The sequence below is a fragment of the Natrix helvetica genome (genome assembly GCF_964273705.1).
Source record: "Natrix helvetica genome assembly, chromosome: 5".
NCBI lineage: Eukaryota > Metazoa > Chordata > Lepidosauria > Squamata > Natricidae > Natrix > Natrix helvetica.
The window spans coordinates 17,390,223-17,410,542 of record NC_138551.1 but is presented as its reverse complement, the minus strand read 5'-3'; positions in this window follow the sequence as shown (position 1 = coordinate 17,410,542).

Genomic DNA, 20,320 nt, shown 5'->3' with positions numbered 1-20,320 from the left:
AAACCTAATAAATAAAAGGTGCTGAGATTTACCTTCTGAGCAAATTTATCCCAAAGTGTATTCTCATGCATGTGCACAAATTAGACCCATGGAAATGGTCCTCAGGAAAAGATATGAAGTGCACTCAGTGACAAGGGCTGCTCAAAAATACCGTACTGAGAAATCTTCAAAATGCAGCAAGAGGAGGCCTCTGGTCTATTATCATACATATCTGTGGAAAGAAAGAATTGTTTAGTAGTATATCATTCTCACGCAGGGATGTGTCAGGATGCTTCTAAGAAATACAATCAAGCTACGTAGAGAAAAAAGAGATGGAGAATGACAGTTTGGCAAATAAGCAATGGATAGGCATTAGCAAATGGGTAAGATACAGCCTGGAAGCAGTGGGGGAGTTTAAGTCCATTTTACATTTCAGGACAAGGATAGCGAAATGGGAATATTTAATTATCACAAATTAAGGCAAATATACATATCCCAGGATAATGGATGAGATGAGATAAGATAGGATAAGTTTAATTGTCAATTTTTTTTACCGTGAGCACACAGTCTCACATTAAAAATGAAAATATGTTGTCTGCTCTTCAAGAGAAAGTATATATCTACTCTAACACATACAGTTCATAACACACATATACATCTGCTATATACATACATACATACATACATACATATCTGCAAAATATATAAAGGTAAAGGTTACCCTCGCACATATGTGCTAGTCATTCCCAACTCTAGGGGGCGGTGCTCATCTCCATTTCAAACCTGAAGAGCCAGCACTGTCTGAAGACGTCTCCGTGGTCATTTGGCTGGCATGACTAAATGCTGAAGGCGCACAGAGCACTGTTACCTTCCCACCAAAAGTAGTCCTTATTTTTCTATTTGCATTTTTTACGTGCTTTCGAATTGCTAGGTTGGCAGAAGCTGGGACAAGCAATAGGAGCTCACTCCATTATGCGGCGCTAGGGATTTGAACTTCCGAACTGCTGACCTTTCTGATCAACAAGCTTAGCATCTTAGCCACTGAGCCACCACGTCCCTCGCAATATATATATATATATATGGTCCCAGTGATAGACCCAGATTGAATCTTGCAATATTTAATTATTTTTGAGAAAGGGAAGTTCAATTTAGTTTTCAAGTATCGACACTTGCTTGGACATTTGCATGAGCAAAACTTAGCTTGTCTCCACACTTTTCTTTCTTTTTTAAATGGCGTTGTGGTATTGCTTAAAAGAAGTGAAAATAACGGAGTCTTCTATTATACTGAGCTGAAATTAATACACATAATCCAAACTGTTTGGATTATACTATACAGTGGACCTTTGACACCTTGAGATGAATCCACTTTCAAAGTGGCTGCTAGAAGGGGAAGGATTGGCCTCCTCAGGGTGCCAACAGGGTTGGCCTTCTCAGGGTGCCGTCGGCCAGACAGTGTTGGCTGGCGACCCCCAGGGGGAGACCCTTCTCTGTGGGAGCGCCTTCCCTCTGGAATGAGCTCCCCCCGGAGCTTCGCATAATCCCTGACCTCCGGTCCTTCCGACGCGCCCTAAAAAGTTGGCTTTTCCAGCAAGCCGGCCTGGCCTGTTAATTTTAACTCATTTTTAAATGTATTGTCTTATAAATTTGGTTTGTTTTTTTGGATATGTATTTAATTTTTTTTAACTTTTGGGATGGGTGTTTTTTTAATGTTGTACACCGCCCTGAGTCCTTTTGGAGAAGGGCGGCATATAAATCCAAACAAACAAACAAACAAGGAACAAACGGGAGGGGACAAATCTTGTTAGAAAGCTATCACTTGTTTACCTACGCCCCTAAGTAGGACATTCTCTACTATCTCTGGCAAGATGGAGAGGGAAAAAAGGTGGTTCATTCATTCTTACCTGAAGTGTCAAGACCATTGATGTGTTCCAGTCTCATAAGGTTGACTTCAAAAAGAGACATTTAGTGCGATTGACACCCTTGGTTTAATTTAGGTTGACACCTCCCAACTTTCCATGGAGGACTGAAAATTCAGTTTCTACGGGTTTGCATTTTCACTTATTAGATAAAAGGCTTTTCTCGGACACCTGCTATTTGACTGCAGTCTACCTTTGCCGCCGCCCCTCCAGAAATTGACAAATCTATTTAGAATGATTTAATTGGGATTCCTGTATCGAACAGCATATTAGATTCAATAGCCTAAATGCTCTCTCACACCTGAGTGATTCTACAAGCCCGTGATTTAAGCTTTGCAATTAGTAATTCAATTTCAAGAACAGAAGAATTTGAGAAATAAGACATGAGTCTTGAGAAACTAAAGATGAAGTGGAACTCAAGTAGCAGAAAGAATAAAAGAATTAAATAAACTGTATTGTCAGAATAATGGGAGGACCTGGCTTAGAAATTTAAGAAAGGAATATAATTGTTGGTTAGCCATTAGAACCAAATTATAATATAATGCATGAATAATATCATCTTCGGTGGCTAAAGGTGCTGAGACTATTCAAACTTGAGATGCTGCATCAAGCTGCTTTAAATCTCTCTCTCTCCATCTCTCTCTCTTCCTCCCTCCCTCTCCCTGTGCCTCTCTCTCTCCCAAAATCTTAGTCACATATTCTCTCAAATGCTGAAGCCTGCTAATCCAGGATCCTTTGTCCAATTATAAGACCACCTCCAGGTCAGCGCAATTTAGTACTTGCTTTGTTATCGCTTGGTGCCAGGAAAAGGCCGTGGATTCTCTCATATGTTTTAGTCCTCTGTATATTTCTTTTCCTCTTTTGTGTTTTCTAAAAGTCTCTTTATTGCTGTGATATTGTCAGATCTTGTAACATATGGTTTCACCTTTATCTTTAACTGATCCATCAGTGACACCGCAATGCAGTTTATGCGAGTTTAGCATTTTCTGATCTGTTTTTATTGAGACTTAATATCTTGAGGATGTCAAAGCATTTTCAGAAGTATTTTTTTTCGCCAAGAGTCCAAGGATTGTTTGTGGTGGCTATTTTTGTTGGTGTTGTTATGCTTAGTTTAATGTTCTGTTGAATAGGTAACTGATTTTTAATCTCCATTCTAATACATCATAATCACTTGATCTGGATAGAAATTTTATCCGCATTCTTTGCATCATATCATGCAATCTGTATTGCAGAGGTGTCCAATTTCTTTAGGATTGAGGGTCGCAGTTGTGGCTCAGTGGCTAAGACACTGAGCTTCAATCAGAAAGGTCGGCAGTTCGGTGGTTCGAATCCCTAGTACAGGTCTCCTGCATGAGTTGGACTAGATGACCTCCAGGATTACTGTTACTGATCTTAGAGTGACATGCCATTGTTCAAAAAAAATAAGTATAGCCTAGGAAAAAAGATCAGCGAGGCATGAAGAAACATTTGAATCGGATTGCAACTTAATAAATAAAATTGTACCAGCTAAAGATGGTTAATATGATGACACCTTTATTCAGGTAATAATCCTCCCCTATGCCAAATTTTTAAAAATGCAATTCAGCTGCCATATTTGGGAGCAAGAGGTTATATTTTGGCTTCATGGCAAATCTGCTACCAGTCATGCCACGATAGCAGGAGGGCTTCCTAAAGAGCATAAAGGGTCCACCAGCACACAAGAAACGTCCTCTTGAATCCAACTCAAAGCTTCTTAGCTCAATGTTCAGGATCTCACAAAGCCAACTTACATAAACTTTGTAGTTCGCCTGCAGTTCCCAAACCTTGACAGAAAGGTAATAGAGTTCTACCCCTGCTGTTCCCTAGCAATGGGCATTTAAGTTGTGTTGGAAGAAATCCAGTGGTGGGTTCCGGATACTCTTGCAACCAGTACGGTTGCAATGGAGCCCAGCATCCACCACATGGATGCGCAAAGCATGCGTGCACATGTGCACAGGCGCACATGCACACAGCACACACATGTGCACAGCAAACACACACGTCCTTACCTTTTGCAATGCCTCTGCGAGCCTCCATAATGCTTCAGCTGGTCGGCGGAGCGTTGCGCAGGCGCCATATACTCCGTGTACGTGCGCAGAAGTTCCAAAGAGCTCAAATACAGGTAAAGAGCTCAGGCGGGCGGATGGGCCTTCCGGAGCACTGTAGTGGAATGGTACCCGGTGCTCTGGGGAGGCACTGGTACGCCCGTACCGGCGCATACCGCCTGCAACCCATCACTGAAGAAATGTCTCCTGGGTGAAAAAGGGGTCATATGCCTTGAAGATCTTGAGGTTAAAAAATGGAAAGAGATGCTGAGAGAGCCTGAGCTCTCTGGGCTTTGAACTTCCTGGAGCACAGGAAGAGTATCCTCCTTGGTTGCTGTCAAAGGTCATAGCTAGCTTTGTAGGTTGTCTGTGTGCTAAGTTTGGTTGAAACATGGTGGGTAGTGCAATGAAGGCTCTGCCTGAAGGGGGTAAATCTTGGTTATAAAGAATAGACTGGCTCAGGCCTTAATGGCCCATTGACAAAGGTGGGGGGGGGCTATTAAGAGTGAGTCTGTTTCCTGCCTAAAACATGTTTCTCCATTTCTCATCCAGGGAAATATAATATTCTGCCTTTTCAATATTTCCTAGGATATTTCATTCTTCTAGGAGAGGGGTGGGTGCTAACTTTCTTCAACTGTGATGCCTCCAACTGAAGTCTAATACAGGTAATCTTCAATTTATAACGACATCTGACCCACCATTTCTGTTGCTAAGGGAGACAGTTGTTATGTGGGCTCTGCCCCATTTAAGACCTTTCTTGCCACAGTTGTTAAGTGAATCGTGGCAATTATTAAGCTAGTAACATGACTGTTAAGTAAATCTGGCTTGCTTATCAGAAGGTCCAAAAGGCAATCACATGACCCCCGGCCACTGCAACCAGATTAGGATAGGAACTGATTGCCAAGCATCCAAATTTCAATCATGTGACCATGAGGATGCTGCAATGGTTGTCAGTGTGAAAAGCAGTCACAAGTCCCTTTTCTCAGTGCTGTTGTACCTTTGAATGGTCTCTAAACCAAGGGTGTCAAACTCAAGGCCCATGGGCTGGGTCTGGCCCGTGGGGTGCTTAGATCTGAACTGTGGAGCCATCTGGGAAACAGTAAAGGACCAGCCAGTGATAACAGAGCTCAGGAGGGCTGTGTGTAGTGGTCTTTGCAAACCCCATTTTTGCTGGCAGAAAGTTGCAGGATGCCTTCCCAGCCAGAAATGGAGCTCGGGAGCCCATTTTTGCTGGCAGACCTCTCAGGCTACTACAGGTGCCCCTGACACAAGTGACGTTGAGCTGGCCATGCCCACTCTGGCCACACCCACCCCACTCCTTTGAGGTCTAACGCAACCCTGACGTGGCCCTCAATGCAGAGGTGTTATTCAGCCGTAATTGAAATTTTGAGTAGTTTGGAGAACTGGCAAATACCACCTTCTCACTGGCCCCACCCCAGAACTATTTGCTGCCTCCCGAATCTCAGCTGATCGGAGTCCCAGCTGATGGCTGGGTCTTCTCCTGTTGCCCTGCACAGGAGAACGGAGCTGGAAAGCAGGTTAGTGAGGTGGGGAGGGAATAGGGATTTTACAATATCCTTCCCCTGCCATGCCCACCAAGCCACGCTCACCAAGCCATACCTCACCCACCAAGCCACGCCCACCAAGCCACACCGCAGCCACACTCACAGAACCAGTAGTAAAAAAAATTGAATCCCACCACTGCCCCAATGAAATCAAGTTTGACACCCCTGCTCTAAACAAATGGTTGTCAGTCAAGGACTTCCTGACTTACAAGTAGTCCCTGACAGCGTTCTCCTCCATGACTTTGTAGTCTCACTTTTTGGACCTCTCTATCTCGGAGACTGTCTTTTGCTTTGGATGGCACTGAATTCCAGTTTCGTTAGGTACCCTCTGTAAACTCCTCCACTTCATCCAGGCAACGACGGGGATATCTGCTGAACGCAACATACCCAAAGCAGATGAAATAACGTTCGGTATAATTAATATATTACAAGCACGAAGAAAAAGAGAGTAAATCTCTAGGAGGAAATGGCAGGATGTGGGTGGCGTGCTACTGCCAGTTGCCTAGCAATAGTGTGTCATAGATAGATAGATAGACAGATATCACCCACTCAAGATTGCTGGATGCCGACCTCCACCACAGTCTTGTCAAAGGCAAGGCAACCAAAGAAAAAGAAAAGAATAAAATTTCAGAGAAGTAAAATCTCCCTCACTTCAGCCGCCTAACAGCCGCCGTGAAGGCCGTCTTTAGAACAAGCTACGAAATCATTTCTTGTCCCTCTTTCCCTTTTCTCAATGTGTGTAAATAGAAACATGTATTTAAAAAATATATGATTCCTAGTCATATCCCTGTGGATTTTGGCAAGGTAAGGTAATAATATCCTAGAATTAAAACGGCAAATTAGTTTCATCATTTTAATGACTCACGTTGCATTAATTCCAAGTAGGATGAATAGAAAATTCTCAGGCATTATAACTAATTATGATGAGATTATAGTATTCCTGATCACGAAAGCTAATATTAAGATGTACCCCAGTGATTTTTACCATTTTTTAAAACCTCATCTGTCTCACTATTTTCATATATTCAACTTTTTAGCCTTGATCAGACTATACCTAGGGAGAATAGCAAGAAGCAAAAAGTGTTCTTAACTTTGATAACTGTTTTCTTGTGTTCAATAGTTCATATGGACAATCATTTAAATATGAGCCAACAGTATGCAGCAGCTTCAAGATAATGTGAAGTGTTAATACCACTTTATAATGCCTTGGTAAGGCCACACTTGCAATACAGCATTCAGTTTTGGTCACCAAGATGTAGAAAAGATGTGGAGACTCAGAAAGAGTTCAGAGAAGAGCAACAAAGATGATTAGGGGACTGGAGGCTAAAACATATAAAGAATGGTTGCTAGAATTGGGTATGTCTAGTTTAATGAAAAGAAGGACTAGGGGAGACATGATAGCAATGTTCCAATATCTCAGGGGCTGCCACAAAGAAGAGGGAGTCAAACTATTCTCCAGGGCAACTGAGGTCAGGACAAGAAGCAATGGGTGGAAACTAATCAAGGAGAGAAGCAACTTAGAACTGAGGAGAACTTTCCTGACAGTTAGAACAATTAATCAGTGGAAAAATTTGCCTCCAGAAGTTGTAAATGCTTCAACACTTGAAGTTTTTAAGAAGAGGTTGCATAACCATTTATCTGAAGTGGTGTAGGGTTTCCTGCCTAAGCAGGGGGTTGGAGTAGACAACCTCCAAGGTCCCTTCCAACTCTGTTATTCTATTCTATATATAGTCCAGAGGAAGAAATAAATGGGTCAGTAGAAGCAGCAATGGCAGAGGAGGAGGCCAATTCAGAAAGGGGATCCCATGGAGGGCATCTGGACTGAGATCCCTCCAGGTCTCTATTTCATTGATTTAGCAAGCAGGTTTGATCAAAACATCTTCATAAAGATCAGGAACTTCATATGTTGCTGGGGTAAAATGTAGGAGGAGAAGAGGTGGAGCCTGGGGGCAGAGTCAAGAGAGAACTAGCCTAGAATTGTTAACATGTTCACAAATGCTCCAAGCCCAGGCCCCTTTGAATTCCATCGACTCTCATCTGGTGCCAATTTAGTGCTGTTGTTTTCAGTTCACCTGTCCAAAAATGTCTCAGTTGTCAAACAGATGAATGTTAGCTCTTGAATGAATCTTTTCTAACTCACTACCAACAGTATCCTGCATCCAAAACATAGTATTGTCCTCCAGTGTAGGATATGGGAACCAGTTTGGTCTAATGCAGGGGTGTCCAAACTTGGGAACTTTAAGACTTGTGGACTTCAACTCCCAGAATTCCCCAGCCAGCATGGCTGGCTGGGGAATTCTGGGAGTTGAAGTCCACAAGTCTTAAAGTTCCCAAGTTTGGACACCCCTGGTCTAGTGATTAAGACACCAGGTTGGAAAGAAGGAGACTGTGAGTTCTAGATGTGCTTAGCCATAAAAACCAGCTGGGTGGACTTTGGACCAGTCAGTCTCTCTCAGCCCAACACATCTCACAGGATTGCTGTGGTGGGGAAAATAGGAGGATGAACTTGTGTTGGATATGTTTACCGCCTTGAGTTATTTGTTAAAATAATAAAGGTGGGGTATAATTTAAATTGAGATGAGATAAGATGAGATGAGAAGAGAAGGCTAGATATGATAACGGTAAAGGTTCCCCTTGTACATATGTGCTAGTCGTTCCTGACTCTAGGGGGCAGTGCTCATCTCCGTTTCAAAGCCGAAGAGCCAGTGCTGTCTGAAGATGTCTCTGGGGTCATGTGGCTGGCATGAGTAAATGCCCAAGGCTCACGGAACATTGTTACCTTCCCACCAACGGTGGTTCCAATTTTTCTACTTGCATTTTTACATGCTTTCGAATTGCTAGGTTGGCAGAAACCGAGACAAGTAACGGGAGCTCACTCCGTTAAATGGCACTAGGGATTCGAACCACCGAACTGTCAAACTTTCTGATCAACAAGCCCAGCGTGTTAGCCACTGAACCACTGTGTTTCTTATCATATCCAAGATATGATACGGTAAGATAAATATGGGCACCAGAGATGTAATTACCACGTAGAAATTTCATCAGCTGAGTTTGAAACTTCACCATGTATTGATGTACGTACAATAGTAACCAAACTTTGAAATTTCAATTGAAATTTGGAAGATAGATAATTAGAAGGATGTCCTTATTCACGTCTCTATCTGTTCTGAATCCCAGACTTTTGCTCCATCAATGGAAAGACATGAACAGCCAATAGTTCTAGGTAATGAGACATTAGACGATCATCCCAGTAGCCAAGTTCGGTAGCCAAGTTTTAGGGCAGGGATTCTGAAGTCAAAAGAGGGGAAAATATCTTCCCTGCTCTGTAATTCCACATTAAGCAAACCTTAGTTAGCCTAGCTGCAGTTCAGCAAATATACATTTAAATATCCTTCAGTCAAGGCAGACAATTAAAGCTGTGAATTAATGGGAATGTGTGGAGTAAATGAGGTTGGGAAGATTATTGATACTTTAGTGAGGACACAAATGATGGTAATGCCACTAACATTAATCAGGAGTGTGATGAACTGATTTCTTCCTCCATGCCAGAAAGTTACAAAGACGTGCACAACTAAGAATTACTGACAGTAGGGCCATAAATTACAGATAGCAGTGTATTCTTTTTGAATCCAATACATTTCCCAAACACCTGTGTGCCTCTTAGAAATCACACCTGCCTAGTTGTAAATTATTTCTTTCTTCTTTTTTATTTTCCTTTTTGTGGGGGACAGCGGTGTATTTTAAGATATTCATTTCTGAGATTTCATTTTTGTTTAGTTTTTATATTTTATTTTAAGATGAGTCGAAGCAAAGGAACAAATGAGTGCCTACATGGGCACTTTTTAAAAGGTAATTGTTAATTCTATTCACACGCTATTGAGCCATGAAATGGGAATACGCAGAAATGTTAATTTGGTTTAGCAAAAGCAAGTGACAGCACATCATCATATACAACCCTTAAAATGAGGATCTCATTCAAGGTCATAATGTTTCCTAATTTTCTGTTCTAATTCAGGCCCAGCAACCTTTCTTTATCGATATGGTTGGGGATGATGGAAAGTGTAATCTGGATGGCAACAGATTAGGAAGGATTAGGCTAAAGTATGACACAATATGTTCTTTTCCCAGCACTAAAGGAATCCTTGTATAATACAATGGTAAAAGGTAAAGGTTTTTCCTGTCCATTCATTTTCGGTTCTAGGGGATGGTGCTAATCTCTGTTTCTTAACTGAAGGGTCCAGTGTTGTCCAAAGACATTTCTGTGGTCATGTGGCCAGCATCAGAGGTGGTATTCAACCAGTTCTGACCAGTTCTGGCGAACCGGTAGCGGAAATTTTGAGTAGTTCGGAGAACCAGCAAATACCACCTCTGGCTGGCTCCGCCCCCATTTATTCGCTACCTACTGAGCCCCAGCTGGTCAGCTGGGTTTTCCTCTGTTGCCCTGCACAGGTGAACAGAGCTGGAAAGCAGATTAGTGGGGTGGGATGGAAATGGCGATTTTACAGTATCCTTACCCTGGAGTGGGATGGAAATGGCGATTTTACAGTATCCTTGCCCTGGAGTGGGAAGGGAATGGAGATTTTACAGTATCCTTCCCCTGGAGTGGGGAGGGGAAGGAATGGAGATTTTACAGTATCCTTCCCCTGGAGTGGGATGGAAATGGAGATTTTACAGTATCCTTGCCCTGGAGTGGGATGGAAATGGAGATTTTACAGTATCCTTACCCTGGCGTGGGATGGAAATGGCGATTTTACAGTATCCTTACCCTGGAGTGGGATGGAAATGGCGATTTTACAGTGTCTTTGCCCTGGAGTGGGATGGAAATGGCAATTTTACAGTATCCTTGCCCTGGAGTGGGATGGAAATGGCGATTTTACAGTATCCTTACCCTGGAGTGGGATGGAAATGGCAATTTTACAGTATCCTTGCCCTGGAGTGGGATGGAAATGGAGATTTTACAGTATCCTTGCCCTGGAGTGGGGTGTGAAGGGAATGGCAATTTTACAGTATCCTTGCCCTGGAGTGGGATGGAAATGGCGATTTTACAGTATCCTTGCCCTGGAGTGGGATGGAAATGGCGATTTTACAGTATCCTTACCCTGGAGTGGGATGGAAATGGCGATTTTACAGTGTCTTTGCCCTGGAGTGGGATGGAAATGGCAATTTTACAGTATCCTTGCCCTGGAGTGGGATGGAAATGGAGATTTTACAGTATCCTTGCCCTGGAGTGGGGTGTGAAGGGAATGTAGATTTTACAGTATCCTTCCCCTGCCATGCCCACCTATACACAGAAGGTGCACAGAATGCTGTTACCTACCCACTGAAGTGGTGCCTATTTATCTACTTGCTGTCGGGGTTCCAAGTAATAGAACCATAGCAAGCAAAATTCCAAGGCACATATTCTTCTCAAAGAATAGCTTTATTGGATATATCATATTGGCACAGGAATACTAATTATCTGCTGTATTTTATTTTTTGCTCCCAGCTGCCATTTGTAGGAGCTACAAGAAAGGTACAGATAAGAGGGGGAAACCCCCCCCCCCATGAATAATAGTGAAGTGAAATCCTGAGAAAGGAGGGAAGATTTCCCCCTCCCTTTTCCTGGGCAAAATTCAGTTGAATGATCTCTATGGTTTCTTTGCCTGTAAAAAGGTTATATAATTTTGGGAGCACAGCTATACCCTGAATGGCTTTTCATTCAGTTCAGGTTTATTTCTGGCTGATCAGTTCTTGAATACTTAGGGGGCCAGTGTGAGTCATATGAAATTAAGGAAAGTCCCCGAGGGAAAGAAAATAATAGTGGTAAAGGATCCTGCAGGGACATTTAGGGCTGCAGTGGTTATTAGTAATCCTGGTTATGCAGCAGCAAGCAGCCTTCTCTCAAGTCTCATTGAAAGGCAGCGAGGGGTTATAATTAGAAAAGAGTCTTCCAAGAATAAGACGAAGGATCTCCATGTCAAATAGTATTTGACATCCAGCTTTTTAACTCACCCCCCAAACGTCAGACAGAGTCTTTAGATCTGGGCCAGAATGGAAGAGGTCCGTGTGTAACTTTCACAGCACATAAGCCTGAAATGGACTTTGCCCATTGATGTACAGTAGATAGATGAAAAGGAAAATGGTAAGAGCTCTAGGCAACAGGAGCAGGTTGTATAGGGCAGGGAATGAATTGGGATGGGACTGTTGGCAAATTCTCAGCCAGGCAGGCAGGCAGGGTCAAATGGGGAACTAGCCTTGAGTTCTTGTGCAGCTTCAAAAGACAATCAGAATTTAAATATAGCTCCAAACGAACAAACCAAGCAAATGACCAATTGAGCACACTGGCACATAAGACATTTAGAAGCTCAGGAGAATACGACAAGACAATTCTGCTGCTGATGTTACCTAGTCTGGTAATGAAACGTTCAGAAACTAAATTGAAACAAGTTTGGAGAGCAAACCACTTATAAAATATAGAACATTCTCTAACATTTGCAGATGTCATGCTACTGAATACCGAGCAGGGTTTTGAAAAAGAAGCTCTCTGTAGCAAGATTATTATTATTAATAATAATAATAATTAACAACAATAAAAAGAATACATCAAAGTGATCATATCTCAGAAATGGTTACAAAGATGAATGATTAAAAGGAAGGGCCTGATGAACAATAACCCTGGAAGTGACTGCCTGCAAAGGCTCCTGGATGGCAGCTGAAAGGTGAAAGCGGAAGCAGTATGCTCTGTCCCATATATGGGTAGACAAGGTTGCCCTGAGAGAACGGTCTCAACGGAAAAACACTTAATCTCTCCCCTGGTACAGCCAACAAAGTGAGGAGAGCCGGTGGCCTAGAGGTTAATGCATCTGCCTAATATGCAAGCAGCCCGGGTTCGAATCCCAGAGGGTATAGCTAGCTGATGAAAGCTAAACAGCTTGAAATAGATCTATACTAGTCTCCCTTCATATCTTTGTTGGGAAATTTAAATTTAATCCAAAATAGTTCGTAGCGGAAGGGACTGCCTGCGGAGTCTCCTGGATTGGGCCTGAAAGGCAAAAGTGGAAGCAGTATTTGGGTAGACCAGGTTGCCTGGATAGACTCGTCTCACCGGAAAAACACTTATGGACAACCATGTAATAATAGATTAGAATAACCAAGGTTTTCAAAGCACGAGGCCTGAGAATTGGGTTTTGTAAGATGGAAATTTCCCCATGTTTTCCTGTGGTTAGCCAATACCTAGAAATCCTACCAGAGGTTCACTTTTTTTTTTTTTTGCATCATCATGATCCAAATAAATCTCCTGGCACCATTTAGTTAGTTTATACACTCTCGGGAAAACAGTGGTCAAACCTTTCCTGATCTTGCAGTTTATAATCAAAGTCCAGAATATTGGACCAAACTAAGAAGAAACAATTTAATGCTACTGACTTGCTAAATTCCTTAGGTTAAGGTCTGTCCTCTGCTTATAAACTCTGCAAATCACATTGTATCCAAGTCTGAAATTTTGGGGATTACCAAGTAGGTGAGGCTAAAGGAAGCAATTGATATAGTGCAACTCATTTTCTCCGTAGCATCCCCTTTGTTTTTTTCTGATTTTCCCCGCTCTTTCTCCCAAATGGCAGTCTGCGGGGAAGAAATAATCCGCTCTTAAAAGAAATCTGGTGAATAGACCCTGCATAGAATTGCAAGTCTGAAATTATTTTGATTGATTGGAAATGTGGCTGGTTAATTGAATCACACTTTTAAAAAGAAAGAAGAAGAAGAAAAGGAAAAGAAGAGAAATTCCTTGCCTCAGAGACTGCCACTTTGGTAAATCTTTAAAATCTTAAAAACTGATTTAATTTGAACATATAATTATAGGCAAGAGAAATTGGAATCCAGAAAGAATAGATCAGTATTTCTCAACTGATATGCGTTGCACAATTGGGGAATTGTGTGGACTTCAATTCCCACAATTCCCCAACCAGCAGTCTGGGAAATTGAAGTCCACACAATTTAAAGTATATAAATCCAATAAATCCAATCCAATCCAAAGTGGGCAAGGTTTAGATACACTGAACTAGAGAATCACAGTTTCCTTTCTTCTAGATCAGCATTGCTAGGAGATTCTGTAAATTGAAATCCACATATGTTAAAACTGCCACACAGGAACTGTGGATGAGGAGAAGAAAAATGCTAGGCTTGTAGAAATCATTGTTTCCTTGATGTGAGTTGGATGGTCAAAATTTGATGGGGTTCCAGTTTGTCGTTTCAGAATTCAAGCTTATTTGACTCAAGCTGCTTTCAGGTTTGATTCGAGACATAGATTTGTCCGTAAATTATAATAAGGAAGAATTCAATAAAAGGTAGAATCAAAATGCCTACCGCTCTGTAATTTATTTATTTAGCAGATGAAGACGAAAATAGCAGAGATGGTAGATTCTTTAGATGACGTTGATGCTGACAACTTTCAGTTGGGTAAACTTCTGGAATACATTTTTCCCCGCTGTAATTAATTTTGGGAATATTCCTCCAGATTTTCCATGTCAGAAATAGTAAGGCTGAGGAAAGACAGTGAAATAGTCTCCTGATTCTCTTAAGTCTCTAAGTCCACTAAGAAGTTATGTGGAAGCAATAAAGTTCTTATTCAAGGCTGTCAGACTTGACATGGCCCTGCAGGTTGACAGAGTTGATTGATAGTCTCTAATCTCCAGCAGGGTGACAAGCTGATGAAGATTGGCCTCTGGAGAAGACTTTGAAGAATGAGCATCGATTTGTTTTTGGGGGTAGTGAAATTTGCTGCTTCAGCCCCTTGTTTCCTGGGAAATTTGGCCTACTTGCTGGGCAAGTTTGGCCCTTTCTGAGGAGGACTCCTCATTGTTGGCTTTGATAGAGATGCCATGGCAGGTAGGACATACTGATCTTGGCTTCTTCTGGAGAACTTTTGGAAGACTAACCACTGACTTGCCCTTTTGAATTGGGATGCGTATATAGGTCAACACCTATGGATGTTAGCTTGGCTCCTTACTGAGATCATGCATATTTTAATTATAGTATTTAATACAAGAGTACGTATTGCATGTGTCAACTCTGAACTGATATTCAGAATCAGAAGTGATATTCAGCCGGTTCGGACCTGTTCGGGCGAACCTGTAGCAGAGATCGCAGGTGAACCCGCTGACCTGCCCCGGCGCTATGCCATCCTATTTAGCCACATTTTTGAGGCTGGGGCATTCGCAGAAGGCGAGAGAAAGAGCAAAGTGCATGTGTGAAGACCGGGCGCATATGTGGAAGGCGCATGCACGCACCGAACCGGTGGTAAAAAATAAGTGAAACTCACCGCTGTTCACAGTGATGAAAACTAAATTGCTTCCTTTCATTAGCAGAAGTAATAGCAGGATCGAATGTTGAGTCTGGCTACAAGCTTGTGTTGAGAAAGTCAAACCAATGTGAAGATTGCAGTCTCAAAAAAAGTTCCAAGTAGGTTAGGTGATAAAACTCCTTGGCTGGCCCACCTTGTCCATGTCAGAGAGCTCATCACACTGCTCAACAGAACCTTCTCTATATATGGAAATGAACTTGCTTCATTGTGTAGCATCTATACTGTCCCTACTGAAGCAGGAAGCAGCCATAAAATCTGCCAAGCTCTTTGCCAGGCTACCAAACCCTTGGTAGTCACCTGAAGTGATTTGCTGCATTCAAGCCACCTCTGCTTTGATTCACAAATCAGCTTGGATGGATTGATCCAGTCGAAGTTTCATTAATTCCAAGCAACCCCTTTGAAGCTTCGAGCAGCCTAGATAAATGCTGTTTCTGCATTTTTTTTACTTTCTGCTACACCTTCATTGCTTTGAGAGCTGCTTTTCCCCCCCTGCCATTTCCATATGCAGATTTAAAACAGGTGTCAATCAATAACGTCTCAATCAGCGTAATGTTTTATGCCTGTGACTCAGAAGAGAACTCAACTGCCAATTCTGTGGAGTTTATTTCAGATTGCAGTCTAAAATTCTTGGCATTGATTGGCTATTTTGCTTCTTCGTTTGGGTGATAACCTTTGATAGACTTCAACAAAGCAGTTTAAATCTCACAGTGCAGAATACTGAACAACTCTAAAGAGAAAAGAATGCAGAGTCAGGATGATACCTTATTTCTGCTTGGGGTGTAAATCTAAGGCACTCCAGCAACAAGCCCAAGAGATCCGTAGGGCAGAGATGGTATTCGGTAGGTTCTGACCAGTTCTGGAGAACCGATAGCAGAAATTTTGAGTAGTTCAGAGAACTAGTAAAAACCACCTCTGACTGGCCCCACCCCCATCTATTCTCTGCCTCCCGAATCGGGAGGAAATGAGGATTTTGCAGTAACCTTCCCCTGCCATGCCCACCAAGCCACACCCACCAAGCCATGCCACTCCCATCAAGCCACACCCACAGAGTCGGTAGTAAAAAAAGTTAGAATCCCACCACTTGCAGCCTTTCTCAACCTTAGAAACTTTAAGATGTGTAAATTCCAACTCCCAGATTTCCCCCGTTAGAATTCTGGGAATTTTTCATGCTGGCTGGGGAATTCTGTGAATTGACATCCATCCATCTTAAGTTGTCAAGTCTGAAAAACACACGATAGAGGGGTTAGAATTTATTTTTCCCCCTTCTTTGTCTCTCCGCCCACTCTTTGTCTAAGAAATTGTTAATTTGAGTTCCCTGTCTTCCACTTTCCAGGCGCACATGCATGAAGTATATCTATTTGACTCTTCTTCTGCTAGGTTAGTGAGCTGGATGCCAGAACAGTCATGGCAAACCTATGACATGTATGTCAAAGGTGACACACTGCAATGTTTTGGGTCACATAGCAGCATTCATGGCATGGGATTACTATTCTTGACAGCACGCCCTATTCTCACATAATTTTGAGAGGCTGCAGAAGCTGCGTGAGAAAGGTGTCTACTCTTGTGTGGCCTCCAGACCCTCCAGAATTTGCATGATGGGACTGTGCTCTCGCTCCACCTCTAGAAATTCCTAAAATCCTGTGGGAATGTGACCGGCTTTATTGTGGTTTTTTGAGGCTGCAGAGCCCATGGAAGGCCATTCTCCAAAGCCGCTTCTTCATGAACAAAGACCTGGTGTAACCTGGAGCTGCCTCAGGTAGGCCTCAGGAGCCTGTCAAGAGAGGAAGAAGCGTGACAGTGCACAAGATATGAAAGGGGGAAGAGCCATGGCTCAGCCAACAGACAGGGGAGAGGAGGCAGCAATGAGACTTAGGTCACAGAAATGAATTAAAAGTATATTGCAATTGTTAATACAGTGAAATGGTTAGAAGTTATATACAGTATGATTGAAGGTGTTAAAGAATTTGAAGTAAACCTGGACTTCCGGTTCCGGCGGCTACGGCGACAGGCAAGCCTTTGCCTGCTCCCGCTCTCCCGGTGGGCTTCCCCTGCTTCTGGGGGGGCACAGGACGCCCCGAAGAGGCGTCCTGCCGAGGGAGCGGCTTGCGGAGGGCCCCTGCATCGGCGGCGGCTGGTGGGGGCTTCTCCGCTTCGCTCTAGGCACCGGGGAGCAGTTTTGGAGGGCGCGCACGCGTCTCGCTCCATGCCGAGCGGACAACGTACTTTTGAAGGAAGCAGCGGTGGTATGGTGAGAGGCTTCCTTTCTTCATTCCCTTCTCTTTGAAATGATGGACTTTTCAGCGTTTTTAAAAAGTTAAACTTTCGGATTCTTGCTGGAGGTGTGGCTAGAGGGAGGGGGATTCCCCCCCCCTTGGACAAGCGGCTTGAGAAGATTTTGCTTTCGCCCCCCCAGGGGAAGGAGGAGGGGGTAGAGCCAACTAATGATGCCTCACCCCTGTAAAAGTGACTTTCATTGGATTTAGTCCCAGAACTTATGGGTGAACTGAGGACTTTCTGAACTTTTAAAATTTTTGTTATGCCTCTGAGCCCAAAGCTGGCAGGGCAAGATGGCACACTTCCGTTGTCTTTATGAACTGTGAAACCTGACTCCACCTTTAAAATTCAGGCTTCCAGTCTTTGTCTCCGTGTCACCCAGAAGAATCTCTTGTGGATTGCTATTTCCTGAACCCTCTGGAGAGAAAATCTTTCTCTATTGCTAGACTGACCAAAGAAACTCCCAGCTGCTTGGATCTTCTGCCTCCTGAACTCATCTGCCTTCTCTACTTCTTTACCTGTCCAGTCTCTACACTGACTGATCTCTCTGCTTTATAAACTATGTCTCCAAAAAGACCACCACCTGGAAAACCTGGCTTTGCTACCTCTGCACCAACATCTGCAACATCCAGTCCTGCCACACAGTCAAAGATTACAGAACTGATGCAACCCAAGAGTACAGAGATGGACTTGCAACAAATGCTTCAGCAACTCATACAGGGCCAGGAAGAAATTAAGAAACAATTAAAGGAAATGAAGGAAGAAATTAAAGAGAATCAAGTCCAAATTTATAAGAACTCACAGAGACTGGACCTTGTGGAGGGTGGGGTGGCGGAGGTGAGGGGGGGTAGAAGCTTTGCAGAAGGGTAACAAAGAACTTGATATACAGCAAATGAAAACAGAATTTGAGAGAATGTCCTTTTATCTTAGATTTCAAAATGTTATAGAAGCAGATGGGGAAAACATAAGGGACATCATGACTAATATTTTAGCTGAATATATACACAAAGACAAACAACAGATGGAATAGGAGATAGACCTGGTCTATAGAGTGAACTCAGCATATGCCAGAACACACAATGTACCCAGGGAGGTCCATATCAAATTTCTTAGGAAAAGCACAAGAGACATAATTCTGGGTGTACAAAGGGGGCAAGCATTGACATATCACGACAGGGAGATAACCATCTTGAAGCAGATCCCCAAAAAAATTAGGGAGAAAAGGAAAAATTATTCGCAATTGGCAAATAAATTATACCAGAAAGGGGTGTGGTTTAGATGGTTGATGCCTGAAGGGATGCTGATATTCTGGGAGGAGACAAGAATCAGAATCAATACACCCATAGAGGCTCAGGCCTTTATGGAAAAAAATAAAGCGAACCTAGAAAAAATAGAAGACTGTTCAATGGTCACACAGGACACGGGAGGGGCCGGAGCTCTGCCAGCGGGGGGAGAAGGGGCAACACTAAGAAAGCTCAGATCACAAAAATGAATAAGAAAACCACATTGTTATAAACAGACCGAAAGTAATAATGAAATTATATTTAGACTATATATCATAATATATAAGCTGACTGAATTTTTTTTTATAGAATTAATATGCAACAGACAGGGGAGAGGAGGCAGCAATGAGACTTAGGTCACAGAAATGAATTAAAAGTATATTGCAATTGTTAATACAGTGAAATGGTTAGAAGTTATATACAGTATGATTGAAGGTGTTAAAGAATTTGAAGTAAACCTAAACTGCTAGTAGGTATGTAATAATGATATTTTGATATATATAAAATAAGAGAGAGATGTAAGATCCCGGGAAAGCACCACCTTCCGTATGATGTAGCTGTCAAAATTTTTCTCCATACTTATGTACCCTTTTCCCCAAAATATTTGTAAAAACCAATAAAACTTTTTTTTAAAAAAAGAGAGCGAGAGGAAGAAGCGTAAGTGGAGTGTGACAGATTCTGGGGATTACACAGATGATTAGGCGGTATTTTTTAAATAAACAAATATATAAATCATATCAGGGTGTGTGTGTGTGTAAGATGCCAGCAGAGTCCAGTTAGGCATTTTCCAAATTTTTAACCTACCCAGCCCAAAAGGTTCGCCATACTGTGCTAAGCTTTGCCTATCACTACAATGATGTAGGGGAAGGAGTGGCAAAACCCGAGGCTGGAGTTAAAAGAGAGATCAGCCTAGAATCCCTATGTAGACGCAAGTGGACTAAGTCCAACAACACACACACACAAACCTGAAGAAGAAAATAAGCAAGGGCAACAACGGAAGGAGGGAGGAAGAGGAGGGAAAAGAAGAAAGGGTAAAGGAGAGTAAGGGAGGGGTAGTAAGAGAGGGTAAGAAGGAGAAGAAGAGAGGAGGAGTGTGGGAGGTGAAGAACAAAAGAGGGAGGAGAGAAGGAAAGAAGAAGGTAGAGAAGGGAGGTTGGGAAGAAAGGAGGAGTAGGGTTGTTGCAAAATAAGGTGGATGTATGGGGTGGAAAGAAAAAGACCCTGATTATGCTTTTTACATGTTTAAACAGATTGTGATAAATGCTAGAAGATAACAGATAAATATTAAGAGTACTCATGAGAAGGTATATTTGTGAATGTATATGAAAAGAAGAAAAAAATAAAACTTTTTACAGTAAAGAAACCTGAATTCCATTGACCCTTCTCTAACTCTTAGCAAGAGCTAACCATTAGGTGAGAATACTCCTGTACATAAGCTGTTTAGCAGTAGATCACTTCAACTGGTCCTTCATGTGTGAACTTGGACTTTTATGCCTGACAAAAATGTACCCAGTACATGAGTATCTTTTCCTGTTACAGACATCAAACCTGCTTCACAAATTGTTGCTTAGATTAGAACCTGCTTTCCAGAATGCTCATAGCACTTCACCATCCATCCATTTCCACACTGAATAATTTGTAACTGGCTTTGGTTGAGGAACAGGTGGTAACTCTGGATGCAGAAAGAAGTCATTTTGATTGCATTTATATCATCTATCTGTGCCATCTCAAAAGAGAGGCTAGCAGATGCCATACCTGTCAATCGTTTAAAAAAAAGGATTTCAGCATTATATTGTACATTCAAAGAAAAAAAAATGAAGAAGCCCAATTGTGGAACACAATATTGCTAGACAAGATTACGATTGTGAGCATACTGTATGTGTGTGCTTACACATGCATCATT